At 34.3% G+C, this 12,562-nt stretch overlaps 1 protein-coding gene across 14 annotated transcripts in view; it reads left to right on the top strand.

Moving 5' to 3' along the window:
- Positions 1-12,562, top strand: part of Zmym4 (zinc finger MYM-type containing 4) — a 145,714-nt gene that overhangs the window by 39,727 nt on the left and 93,425 nt on the right. For 2 of the 14 annotated variants that reach the window (XM_040288360.2, XM_021735440.3), the window contains exon 1: positions 2,194-2,301. The exons of 9 other annotated variants lie outside the window; for them this stretch is intronic. The gene's annotated coding sequence lies outside the window, so the exon portion shown is untranslated. Of the gene's footprint in view, positions 1-2,193; positions 2,302-10,009; positions 10,129-12,562 lie in introns of those variants that run through there. 3 more of the 14 variants (XM_040288359.2, XM_021735452.3, XM_040288363.2) reach the window with 2 other exon arrangements.

A 12,562-nucleotide genomic window follows, 5' to 3' on the forward strand; every position in this document is an offset into this window, starting at 1 on the left:
AAAGATTTTCCTTTCCAAATCTGTGTAGCTTGATTCTCTTTGGCTGCTGTGAAGTTAGTAAATCACTTTAAGATGATAACTTTTCATAACTGAATATTTTTTAAAAAAGCTATTTTCTCAACAGTGACTGAAGCTATACTCTTTGTTTGGTGATAGATAAAAAACTATCTTTTGTTTTTATTTTAAGTTGTAGATGAACAGTGTACCTTTATTTTATTTTATTATTTTTATGTGGTGCTGAGGATCAAACCCCTTACCTCACATGTGCTAGGTGTGCACTCTACCACTGAGCCATAACCCCAGTCCCATGGTGATAGATTTTTGACTAGTTTATGTTTATTAGGTTATTAGAACTTCTTAAACAAATTTTCCCATTAAAATATATAATGTAAATATAGCATTCAAATGATATACATTCTATTAATATATAGTAGGATGTTTCTAATAGCTGGCTTGTCAATATGTTCTTTGATTTGAAATTAAGTCATTTGGTTCATATTACTGAATTATGAATTTCTAAAATCCAACTTAACCTCCTGTGCTTCTATTTGGAACTTTGGTGTTGATTAAATGTAGAATTTTTAAAAAACACTACTAAAAAGTATGCTGCCTGCACATGAAATGTGAATTACAATTGATAATCATACCTACAATAAGTAGACAGCCATTCTTGTATTGAGGGAGAAATTTAGTTCATATCAAATAATTTCACTGAAAATAATAATTTTGTTAAAGTTTATATAAATTCTTTTGGAATAAATATGAAAAGAAGATGGATTTCATTCAATTTTAAAAGAAAAGTTAATATGTTAGAAAGTCATTATTGATGGCTGGGGAAATAGCTTAGTTGGTAGAGTGCTTGTCTTGCATGCACGAGGCCCTGGGTTCAATCCTCAGTACCACCTCCAAAAAAGTCATTATTGACTAAGAAAAGTGCCATCTTGAGAGAGAACATTGTGCACTTTTTTTTTTTTTTTTTTTTTTTTGTACTGGAGATTGAACCCAGGGCACTTTACAATTGGGCTAACATCCCTAGCCCTTTTTTATTTTTTCATTTTGAGACAGGGTTTTACTAAGTTGCTGAGGCTGGCCTCAAATTTGGTGATCCTCCCATCTCAACAGCTTGCTGGGATTACAGCTAAGACCATGCCACCATGTCACCATGTCACCATGCCCAGCTAAGACCTAATTATCAGGTCCTCAGTTACCATTGTACTAATTTGAGTTCTTAATGACTAGCTTGATAGCGAATTGTGAGAGTTTGGAGAGAACTTCTGGTTTTATGTAGTCTAACTTCATTTATATATATAGACTATAAAGAATTTGAGTGCCAGAGGAGTCAATTGTCTTACGTTCATATTACTAAGGTTTGTTAGTGAATTAGTGGCAAAGCAATGACTAGAAAGCAACAGTATAGAAAATGGCAGTTTTGTTGAGACTATTCCTTTATTTATTTATTTATTTGGTGGTGCCAAGGATCAAACCTAGGGCCTTGCACATGCTAGACAAATGTTCTCCCTTTGATCTCCAGCCCCTCTGCTGCATATTTGACAGCAAATATTTTCCTCATATAACTGAAGTTTTTCTTTGTACACTTAATTCTTACAGTTCCAATGTGCTTGGAATTTCAGATGCCACAGCCCACACAATAGAGTTTAGATGTCATTTATTATATAGTAAATTAATTATTGTGAAGTGTAAATTTGGATGGTAGCTTTTTAGTCATCAAATTACTATGTAATTAACAAATTTCTGTCATAATTGTTGGCCAATCATATCCCTTATTTCAAAGTCTCTTGGGATTGATTACTATTGTGTACACAAAGTTTATATACAGATAGCAAAGGGTATAGTTGGGTTGAAATGGCCAACAAAGATGAAAATGTGGAAAAGGAATGAAAAGTGATAACAGGAGCTGATAAACTGTATATTAAAAGTTTAAGATGATGAAAGGTACATGAAGAGAGGACAAGCACTAAGCCTACATGTAGCTAGTGTGTGAATAGCTTGAAAAAGTTCAATAAATATAAAAAACAAATAGCTTAAACATCATTTAAATATCTTGGTAACAGACTTCATGTCAGTTTTTTCAGCATTCAGGCCAAAATATATTGAAGTTAGCCACATTGATAGAAAACTGTAATTAAAAGCAGATTAAAGAACTTTTTGTGTCAGTAAAGGCTTGTTTCATTGTTTCAGAATGTGTATGGATTAATAATAAGCTTTCTGGTGAAATGAAGATGTTAGAGAAGATATAGATGCTGCTGTGAAATCTGTGAAACCCAGATTGCAAGGACTGATGTAAGTTGAGTGGTTAGTATCTTTCTTTACCTGTTTGATAAAACAGGTTGCTAAAATAGTCTTTTTTTTGAAGCCATCCTCACTAACTTGGGTAATGAAGAAAACTTGAAATTGCCAAGTGGCCATAAAGAAACTTACAGTAAAGGCATATTCAGCATAAATGACAGCAAGGATGAAGATGTCCTAGTAGAAGTATACAATTTCAGAGTAAAGGAACTCTTGGAGATGTTCACAAGATTGAAAGGGTAAAGGGTAAGAATTTGGCAGCAAACAAACAAACAAACAAAAACTTAGAAAGGATTATGACAGCTTGGCAAAGCATGGAAAAAGTGAAAAAGTGCTTGGTGTGTGTGTGTGTGTGTGTGTTTGTGTGTGTGTGTGTGGTGTTTCTAGTGCTGGGGATGAATCCCAGGGCTTCTCATAATGCTAGGCAAGTGTTGTGGCTCAAAGAAAACACTTTGGATGATGCTATTGCTCTGTGGTTGAGCACTTGCTCGCTTGCACACCCAGCAACACTAAGGCAAACAAAACAATAGTAACAACAGCCACTTTTGATTCTCATTGTTTCTTGTGTGTGGGTATGTAAGTAGTTATTCAGAGACAGGGTCCCACCAAGTTTATTTAGGCTCAGGGCCTCACTAAATTACTGAGGCTGGCTTTGATTTTGTGATCCTCTTGCCTTAGCCTCCTGAGCTGCTGGGATTATAGGCATTTGCCACCGTGCCTGGCTAGTGTTTTTTCTCTTTTAAGTTGCCAGTTATATAATAATGTATTCTATATCAGTTTTTCGTTTCCCTATACATTTAACCTGACAGAGTTTTGACAAAAATTCAGAAGATCATGTAACAATTTAAATTTTTTCCTTTGACCATTGAGATTACTTTGCATGTGTTCAGCTTGTGTGGACATTTTTATGGTTCTGCTGTATGGCTGCTTGCATAAAAAACAAATTATTTTTCATAACAAAATTGTTGCATTTTCTAACTTGAGAAAATAATTAGGAAAGAATAAGTAAGGGGGGCTGGGGATGTGGCTCAAGCGGTAGCGCGCTCGCCTGGCATGCGTGCGGCCCAGGTTCGATCCTCAGCACCACATACCAACAAAGATGTTGTGTCCGCCGAGAACTAAAAAAAAAAAAAAAATATTAAAAAAAATTCTCTCTCTCTCTCTCTCTCCTCTCTCACTCTCTCTTTAAAAAAAAAAAGAAAGAAAGAATAAGTAAGGGATGTTTGAATTGGGGTAATAAAAAGGAAGAAACGAGCATTAATGTTGGTGAAGGAGGAAGATTGGACATTGGTTCTGGAGTGGTCTGTTGAAAGAATAAAAAATTATTTGAATCTTCTGTGTAATCTTAAAGATTCTTGCACAATTTATGGTACATTTGAGGATGTTGACGCATTCAATCTAAGCAACTTTTGAAGTACTTGATAATAACAATCATCATACAATCTACACAATTTTTGAAATACTTGGTAACTAATAAAAAGGATTTAGCTGTTTACACTTCTGTTTTATGTTATGCAGTGTTGCAGGTGCTAGACTTACAGCAATACAGAACAGTCAAAAATCTCTCTAGGCTAGTGTGACATTGTCATAGAAAAAAACATTTATTGATATGTGTCCCATGTTCCTGGCACATAGCTTCTGAAATCCTTGGATCTCTAGAAGTAGAAGTGGGGATGACCAGTTGCTGGTGGTTGTTAGACAGTTTTCAGGGTGGGAATTGTTCACCAAAAAGATAAGGCATGATTAGAGGGCTGAAGGTTGAGTCAATCATCAGTGGCCAGTGTTAATCAATGATAATACATTGTCTATAAAAACCACAAAGGATGGAGTTCATAGAGTGTCCTGATTGCTGAACACGTGGAAATACTGGGAAGGTAACATGCCTAGAGAAGGTTTGAAAACTCCTGCCTTGCAATACCTTGAGTTAGGCATCTTTTCTAAGTAGGTGTTTATGTTTTTCTTTTATTTTAAACCAATAAACATAAGTAAGTGTTGCTCTGAGTTCCATGAGCTGTTGGTTACTGAATTAGAGCTGGTTAGTCAGAATCATAGGTCACAACTTAGGGCTTGTGATTGGCGTCCAAAGTAAGGAGCAGTTTTATAGGACTAGACTTTCAGCCTGTGGGGCCTGATGTTAACTACAGGTAGGTAGTATCAGAATCGAACTGCATTATATGATACCCAGTTAGTATCTGCTGGAGGATTGCTTTATTGGTGTCTGGCTTTAAGAAATATAGAATTTCTAATCTTTTTATACAGTATTGATAACATTTAGAGTTTGTTGAAAGAAACCAACTAGATTGTTCAATTTTTGTATAATTTTAATTGTCATTGTACAAAAAGTGTAATGATTTTTTTTTTTTTTTTTAAAGATAGTCTCCAAAATGGAATTAAAAATCACTGTTTGGGCTAGGGCTGTGGCTCAGTGGTGATAGAGCGCTTGCCTAGCATGTGTAAGGCACTGGGTTTAATTCTCAGCACCACATATAAATAAATAAAATAAAGATCCATTGACAACTAAAAAAAAAAATTAAAAAAAATCTGTTTGTATAACCCCTGTTATTTGTTAGTAGATTGGACTATAAAAAGAATAGGATATTTCATAATCCAGCTTCAGAAATGCATGAGTACTTGATTCTCTAACATTTCCATCTACCTTTTAAGTAATGTTTTTTAGAATTGTTGTCATTGGACAAATCTGCCCCAGTATAGCTAGGAAAAGTTGTGAGTTAAACTTTGTTCAGAAAGTTGGGTGTGTGCAAGATTAAGGCATCATAGAAGAATTGTAACTTTAGCTGAGTAGTGTTTACTCTTGAATGAAGACTGGAAAAGTTAAGAACCACACAACAGTCCAGATGTAGTGAAACTACCTCTGAAAGATTGGGTGAGCTATAGTTCATTCATAATAGCTAGAGTGTTTGTTTTACGAATGTAAATGTAATAGGAACATGAAGTTAGGAAAAGTTGAAGCTGTAAGGAAGGCAGGAGCAGGTTGAACTTCTTTCTTAGGAGACTCCTTTGGAGCTGTTTATATATGCCATCCTCTCAATCTCTCAGTATTTATATTTCTTTGCCTATATAATAGAGGTGTTAACAAGTAACTACGTTATGAAATTTTGGGTGAGATTAAATATAATTAAGTCATGTGTTTGAAAAAAGTGACATAGTATGAGGTTCCTGCTGAGTGTTTATTGCTGTTGTAATGGTTGGGGAACTACTGTTTTAGGCCATCTACAAAATTCTGTAATTAGGTAATGGTTAGAAACGTGAATGATGGTTAGTAGCTTTACTGAAAAGAGTCTTACTCAAAACTGGAGAAACAAAAAATAAAAATTAGTAAAACAGCAAAGTGCACCCTGGTAGGGGTAAATATTGGTGGAATGTTTTTTTGTTGGGCAATTTGATAACATGTCAAAAAGTTTAATGTTTATGTCCCGTAATCTAGTGATTCTACTTCTAGGAATTCTTTCTACAGATAAACTGACATATATAAGCCAAATTGAAGGTTCAGAGATGACAATTACAATATTATATTTGTTAAAAAAAAAGCAGGAAGCAACTTAAACATCCATCAATACAAGACAGTAAAATCTATATAGTCAGTAAATGAAGTGAGGTAGATTTCTATATAAAGAGAAATTTCCGAGAAGTATCGTTAAAAATATAGTTGGGAAATTTTTCTCTTTGTGTACTTACTTATATCTTTGTTAGTCTCAGAGAAAGTGGTATCTGATTTTAAGTTTGATTTTTTGAGGAGAGTGAATGTTTAGTACTTATGTTCTTTATCATTATCATTATTATTTGGAATTGGAGTCTTTAACTGAATCTTAAGACTGCTTTGTAAATAAGATATTAACTATTGACATACTATTAAAAAACTCTAGTTTGCTTTTAAGTCTTTTAAAACAATATTAAAAACTCTGGTCCAGCTTTTAAAAATTTTTTTTAATGAAGATTTTTGTTTTTGGTTTAAAGATTTTCTTATTTTCTAGGATGTTTTTCCCTCAGCTTATATTACCTGATATTTATTTTGGTGTGTAGTAGTGGTCCCAGTTTTTCCACTCTAAATGGTTGCTTGTTATAGTCTAATTTTTTTTTTCTTTGTTTTGTGTTAAGAGAGAGAATTGATCTTTGGGTTTAGCAGCATAGAGATGTCCTTCATGACATTGACAAGAACAGTTTCAGTGGAAATACTTACTGAAGTAGGTAAGCATGTGTGGCAGAACTCTGAGAGGCAGCACGTGTGGACAACTAACTAACTCTCTTGCTATCAAGGGGAGAAAAAAAGTGGGCAGTAGCTCTAGGGGAATTGGGAGACATGAGAACTGTTTTTTAAGATGGAAGAAATAATATAGCATGTGTGTATGATATGGGAAACAACCATTAGAAAGGGGAAAATGGATGGTGTAGGAGAGAAAATAGAGACTTCAGAACAGTGTCCCTAAGAAAGTAAGAGGGCGTGTGATTTAACTTGGCTGCACAAGTGGAGAAATTGTTCTTGTTATGGGAGGAACATTGATAGCACATCTTTAAGAACAAAAAGGGAAGGAAGGATGGTAATAGTCAATTGACTGTGGAGGGCTAGGGTTGTGGCTCAGCAGTAGAGTGTTTTCCTAGCACACGCGAGGCCCTGGGTTTGATTCTCAGTACCACATAAAAATAAATAAATAAAGGTCCAACTACAACTAAAAAAAAAAAATACATATATATAAAGATCGTGGAGACTTGTAGATGTTCTTTTCATTTTCCTTAGTTAAGGTTTTTTTTAAAGTTTAATCGACATGTAAAAATGACATGTATGGTGAGCAATACGTTTTCATTTATGTATATATGTGGAAAATGACTTAAATCCAAACTATTCATATAGGCATTACCTCACATTCCATGTTTTTGTAGTGAGAACACTTATTATCTACTTAGCAATTTGCAAGTATACAACATGACTGTTATTTCGGTTCACTGCAGTGTATTTTCTCCTAATTGAAATTTGATGTCCTTTTGCCAACATTTCCTCAATTCTCTCACCTCCCAGTCTTTGTTTTACTCTCTATTTTATGAGTATGATTTTTTTAAACCCTTCTACATATATCTCATTTTAATCTAATGCCCTCCAGGTCCCTCCATGTAATTGAAAATGACAGGACTCCCCCTACCCAGCCAACCCAGGGACACTGAGTTTCGCCCATAGCACTTTGTATTTTTTATTTTGAGACAGGGTTTTCCAGGCCGTCCTTGAGTTTGTGATCCTCTTGCTTTAAAATTTTATATTTTAATTGTAGTTGAACACAATACCCTTAATTAATTAATTAATTTTTATGTGGTGCTAAAGATCGAACCCAGGGCTTCGAATGTGCTAGGCCACCGAGTCACAGATCCTTCTGTTTAAAGGTTGAAAAATGTTGTGTGTGGGGCTAGGGTTGTGGCTCAGTGGCAGACTGCTTGCCTACCATGTGAGAAGCCCTGGGTTTCATCCTCAGCACCATGTAAAAATAAATAAATAAAATAAAGGTATTTAAAAAAATAATAATTTCCATTAAAAAAATGTTGTGTGTGTGAAAGAGGGGAAGGAGAAGAGAGAGAGAGAGAGGCGCAGAGAAGACATCACATTTTCTTTATCCATCCATCCATTGATGACTACTTGGGTTGAGTCTGTATCTAAGCGATTATGAGTAGTGCTGCAATGAACATGAGTACAGGTGTCTATTCTGCATACTGATTTTTATATCCTTTGGATATATATGTACGGGCAGAATTGCTGAGTTATATGGTAGTTGGATATTTAATTTTTTTTAAAGGAACTAACATACTATTTCATATAATGACTATAATAATTAATATTCCTACTGATTATATTTTAATTCTTAATTATATACCTTTTTTTTTTTTTGGAGTACTGGGGACTGAACATAGGGCCTTGCACATGCTTGGTAAGTGCTTTACCACTGAGCTACATTCCCTAGCCCTTGAATATTTTTTTACCTTTATTCTTTAAGATGTCTATGATAAGAGTTTGTCTAGTTTCTTAGTCACTCTCATGCACTCTTATTTTGTGAGGAGATTGACCTCTTCATATTCCCTTTGTGAACTTGTTGAATCACCTATTTACCCTCAGAGAAAAATTTTGTAGTATTTTCATTATAATTTTATACATTTCTTAAGCTTATTTCCAGAACTTTTAAAAAAATTTTTCACAATGCTGGCGATCTAGCCCAGGGCTTTGTACTTGATAGACCTACCCATCCTGAAGTTTTTAAATGCTATTAGCTATTTTTATGAATTATATTTTTCATTGTATTTTAACTAATTATTGCTTCTTTATAGAAATGCTTTTTTGAATGTTGTATTTTGTAAAGAATCACCCTAATGTGTTCTTATTCCTAATACCTTTTCGGTCTACCACCTTGTACTTTTTGAGCAGAGAATTGTTACCTAGAAATATTGATAAATGTTTCCTTTTCATTATTAATACTCTTTATTTTTTGCATCGACTAGTACTTTTAACAAGGTAAATTAATGATTATGGTACCACTTTAATAATAACTAGATGGTAAGATAAATATTTAATGTTGCTTGCCAATTCAGTGGATTAATTTTCAGTTGAGAACAACTCTGATAACATGTATATATTTTAGGAAAGATTGATAAGTGGCAGGGGGAAAGGTTTGGAAGAATAAGAGTGGTAGGAACCAAAGTATTTACTGTTTTCATTTAATATTTTTGTTAGATTTGGCTGATTATTTGAGGTAAATATTCTTTGACATGTTAAATATATTATGTTCTATGTACTTGTTAAACTTCTCAAGTGGGAAAAGCCCTCCTTTTACAATATTAGTGAAATCCAGAGATAGTTAAATGGAATGATTATTTAACAAAAATTAACTAAACCATTTTATCTTTTATATTATTATTTGTTTTTGTGGTGCTGGCGGTGGAACCCAGAGCTTGATCATGCCAGGCAAGTGCTCTACCACTGAGCTATATCCCCAATTCCAAAAATGAACTAAAAATCTCTTATTACTTTATATTGTTATTAAATATTGAGAATGTTTTTTTTGGTATTAAAATGTGTAGAAATTTATGTTATGGTTTGAATTTGAGGAGTCCTCCAGAAGCCCTTGTGTAAATGCAGGAATATCCAGAGGTGAAATGATAAGATGATAACAGTAACCATCTTAGTTTGGTAACTGAAGGCAGGTGGGGCGTGGCTGAGAAGGTGGGTCCCTGAGGGCTCACTCCCCTTCCCCTCCCTGCCTTGTTCCTGGCCTTGAGAAGTTCTTCTCAAAGCCATTCTACCATTATGTTCTGCCACACTCCTGGCCCCACCTTGGGCCCTAAGCAGTGGAGACCGCCAACCCTGGACTGAACTTCTGATACTGTGAGCCCAAATAAACTTTTCCTGTAAGTTGTTCACATTGGGTATTTTGGTCACAATGATGAAAACCTAGTGCACACAGCTTATAGACTTTTAAATGCTGACATCAAAAGTGTGTAGTACAACCAAATATTTTTGGAAAATGCTGGATAAAAAATAATGCAGGTTTCTTTAATTTTAGAAGTCTTAGTATTTAATGAATCAACATGCATTGTTACTCACCAAAATATAGATCTCTGGTTTTCATATTTACTTGATCATAGAAATTTCTTTCTTTTTTCTTTCTCCTTTTCTTTCCTCTCTTTCGTGGCGCAGTATTGGGGTTTGAGCCCAGAGAGCTACATCTACCCAGTTGTCCTTAATTTTGTGACAGGGTCTCACTGAGTTGCTGAGGCGTCAAACTTGGGATCTTCCTGTCTCTGCAGCCCCCTAAATCACCGAAATTACAGGTGTGTTTATCACTGTGGCCTGATCACAGAATTCGTTTTTTATTAGGGTTTTGCATTATAGATATTGAGAAATGCAAAGCTGTGGCAGTCATTTATTTTAAAATCGAGAGATTATGCAGAATACAGTCTAGGGCCTGTGGATATCCTAGGATAAAAAAAAGATTTATCTAGAAAGTGATACTGATACATGCATAAATTAACTATCACAAGTGACTCTTAAGTGAAATATAAATCAAGGACTCAGAGGAGAAATGATTTTTATAAAAGGGTCAGAAAAGTTCTCACTGAACAGCAGTACTTTCAAAGAGCAGTGAGATTTTATTAGGTCTTTCCAGAAGAGTGGAAATAATACAAGATTGGTATGATTAGAACTTTGTATAGGAGAAAGGACGTTGGTTCATAATAGTCATTTTCAAGTCTTCCATTTTGTTGCTTCTCTCCTTCATTGGTTTTTCTTAGGATAAAGTCCAGTACCTAAATACAACTGATACTTAGGGTGAGCAAAACAGATATTTTATTGAGAGTTGAAGGGGAGCACATTAATAATTACTAGGAGCACATTAGTAATTATTAGGCAATGCCTGTAATCTCAGCCATTCAGGAGTCTAAAGTAGAGGATCACAAGTTTGAGGCCAGCTTCAGCATCCCAGTGATACCGTAATCAACTTAGACCCTGCCTCAAAATAAAAAAATAAAATAGACTGGGGGAGTATCTCAGTGTTTAAGTGCCCTTGGATCAATCCCCAGTAGTAATAACAGATAGATAGATAGATAGATAGATAGATATAGATAGATAGATAGATAGATAGATAAAATGAAGATGGTAGATACAAACTGGGATGCCTGACCACCTGTCTGGGAGGAATGTACCTAAGTGTTTGATGCATGACTTTGTCATCAGCTTTATATTGCTTTACTTGCTTTATTCCCTCAATTTTCATCCTGCTAAGCTTTCTACTTTTGAATTCTCAGTTTGTTCTGCTGTCAACTTTTATATTTGCTGTTCTTTCTTGACCCCCTCCCATCTGTTCACCTGTTTTAATTTCTGCTCATCCTTTATATCTTAAGTTTAACACCATGAAGTGTCATAGTGTTTGTGTCAGGGGTAGAAGAGAAAATTAACTTCTTAAAAATAAGAATTGTTGATCTAGAATCCAATATATTTCTAATCGTGATCTTTTTTGGAGGGATGGCTGGGGTGTGTGTGTAGGTGATATGTTTATCAATTCACACTATATAAAGATTACATCCTCCTCCAGTCTTTGGTGTAAGTTTTGAAAGTAAAAATGTGTTATGCCCCCCATTGCTTAGTTTAAAATATGGGGAACTGCTTGTCATTTGTTGAATGTTTTTATTTTTAAAAGTGGGTACAGTTTTATAAACAAAATGTTTAGTGAACTCTTAATATTTTTAAAGCAGGGAAATATGTCTTTTATTAGCATAACAAGAGTGATTCATATATATAAATATATATATATACACACACACACACAAATATATATATATATATATATATACACACACACACACAATATATATATATATATATATATATATATATATATATATATATATATATACACACTCACACACAAATACATATATGTATACATATATATATATTCTCCTGTCTCAGCCTCCCGAGGTGCTGGGATTACAGGTGTTTGCCACTGAGCATGGCTGTATTTACAATTTGATAAGTACCATGCTAAGTCCTTTTTGTACTTTAAAAAAATTAATCCTAACAGCCCTATGAAGTAGGTATCTATATCCAGATTTTATGAACTTTTAGTTAAATAGCTGTTAAGGGGCCAGAGTTGAAATTTAAAATCAAGCAATTTAAGATTGGCCTAAGGTCTTAACTAATGTCCAGTGATTGCTGTTAATGATGTATATAAAATAATCTCAAACATGCAATAGTTACATGTTTTGAAGTTAATGAGCAGAAACTATGAAACTTTATTGCTGATTAAAAATTCAGTGATGGGGCTGGGGATATGGCTCAAGTGGTTGCGCGCTCGCCTGGCATGCGTGTGGCCCGGGTTCTATCCTCAGCACCACATACAAACAAAGATGTTGCGTCCGCCGAAAACTAAAAAATAAATATTAAAAAAAATTAAAAAAAAATTCAGTGATATTTGTTGTATTGAATCAGGGTCCACATTTCTGTTTTCTTTTTTGGTTTTGTAGTTTTGAGAAAACTGTTCTCTACAGAATAGTTATTATAGCAAGAAAACCAGCTTCAACTTTAGGTACAATCAAATCTTTTTATTTAAACTTAAAGGATGAGTAGTATGACTTTGATTTTTCAAGCTAAATTATGAACTGCTTACCTAATTTCTTATTTATAAATATATAAGTTGTACAGGATTGGGGTTTACATCATGGTAGAGTGTATGCTTAGCATGCCTTGGATTCAGTCCTCCACATGGGG

Source organism: Ictidomys tridecemlineatus, chromosome 11, assembly GCF_052094955.1.
Source record: "Ictidomys tridecemlineatus isolate mIctTri1 chromosome 11, mIctTri1.hap1, whole genome shotgun sequence".
NCBI lineage: Eukaryota > Metazoa > Chordata > Mammalia > Rodentia > Sciuridae > Ictidomys > Ictidomys tridecemlineatus.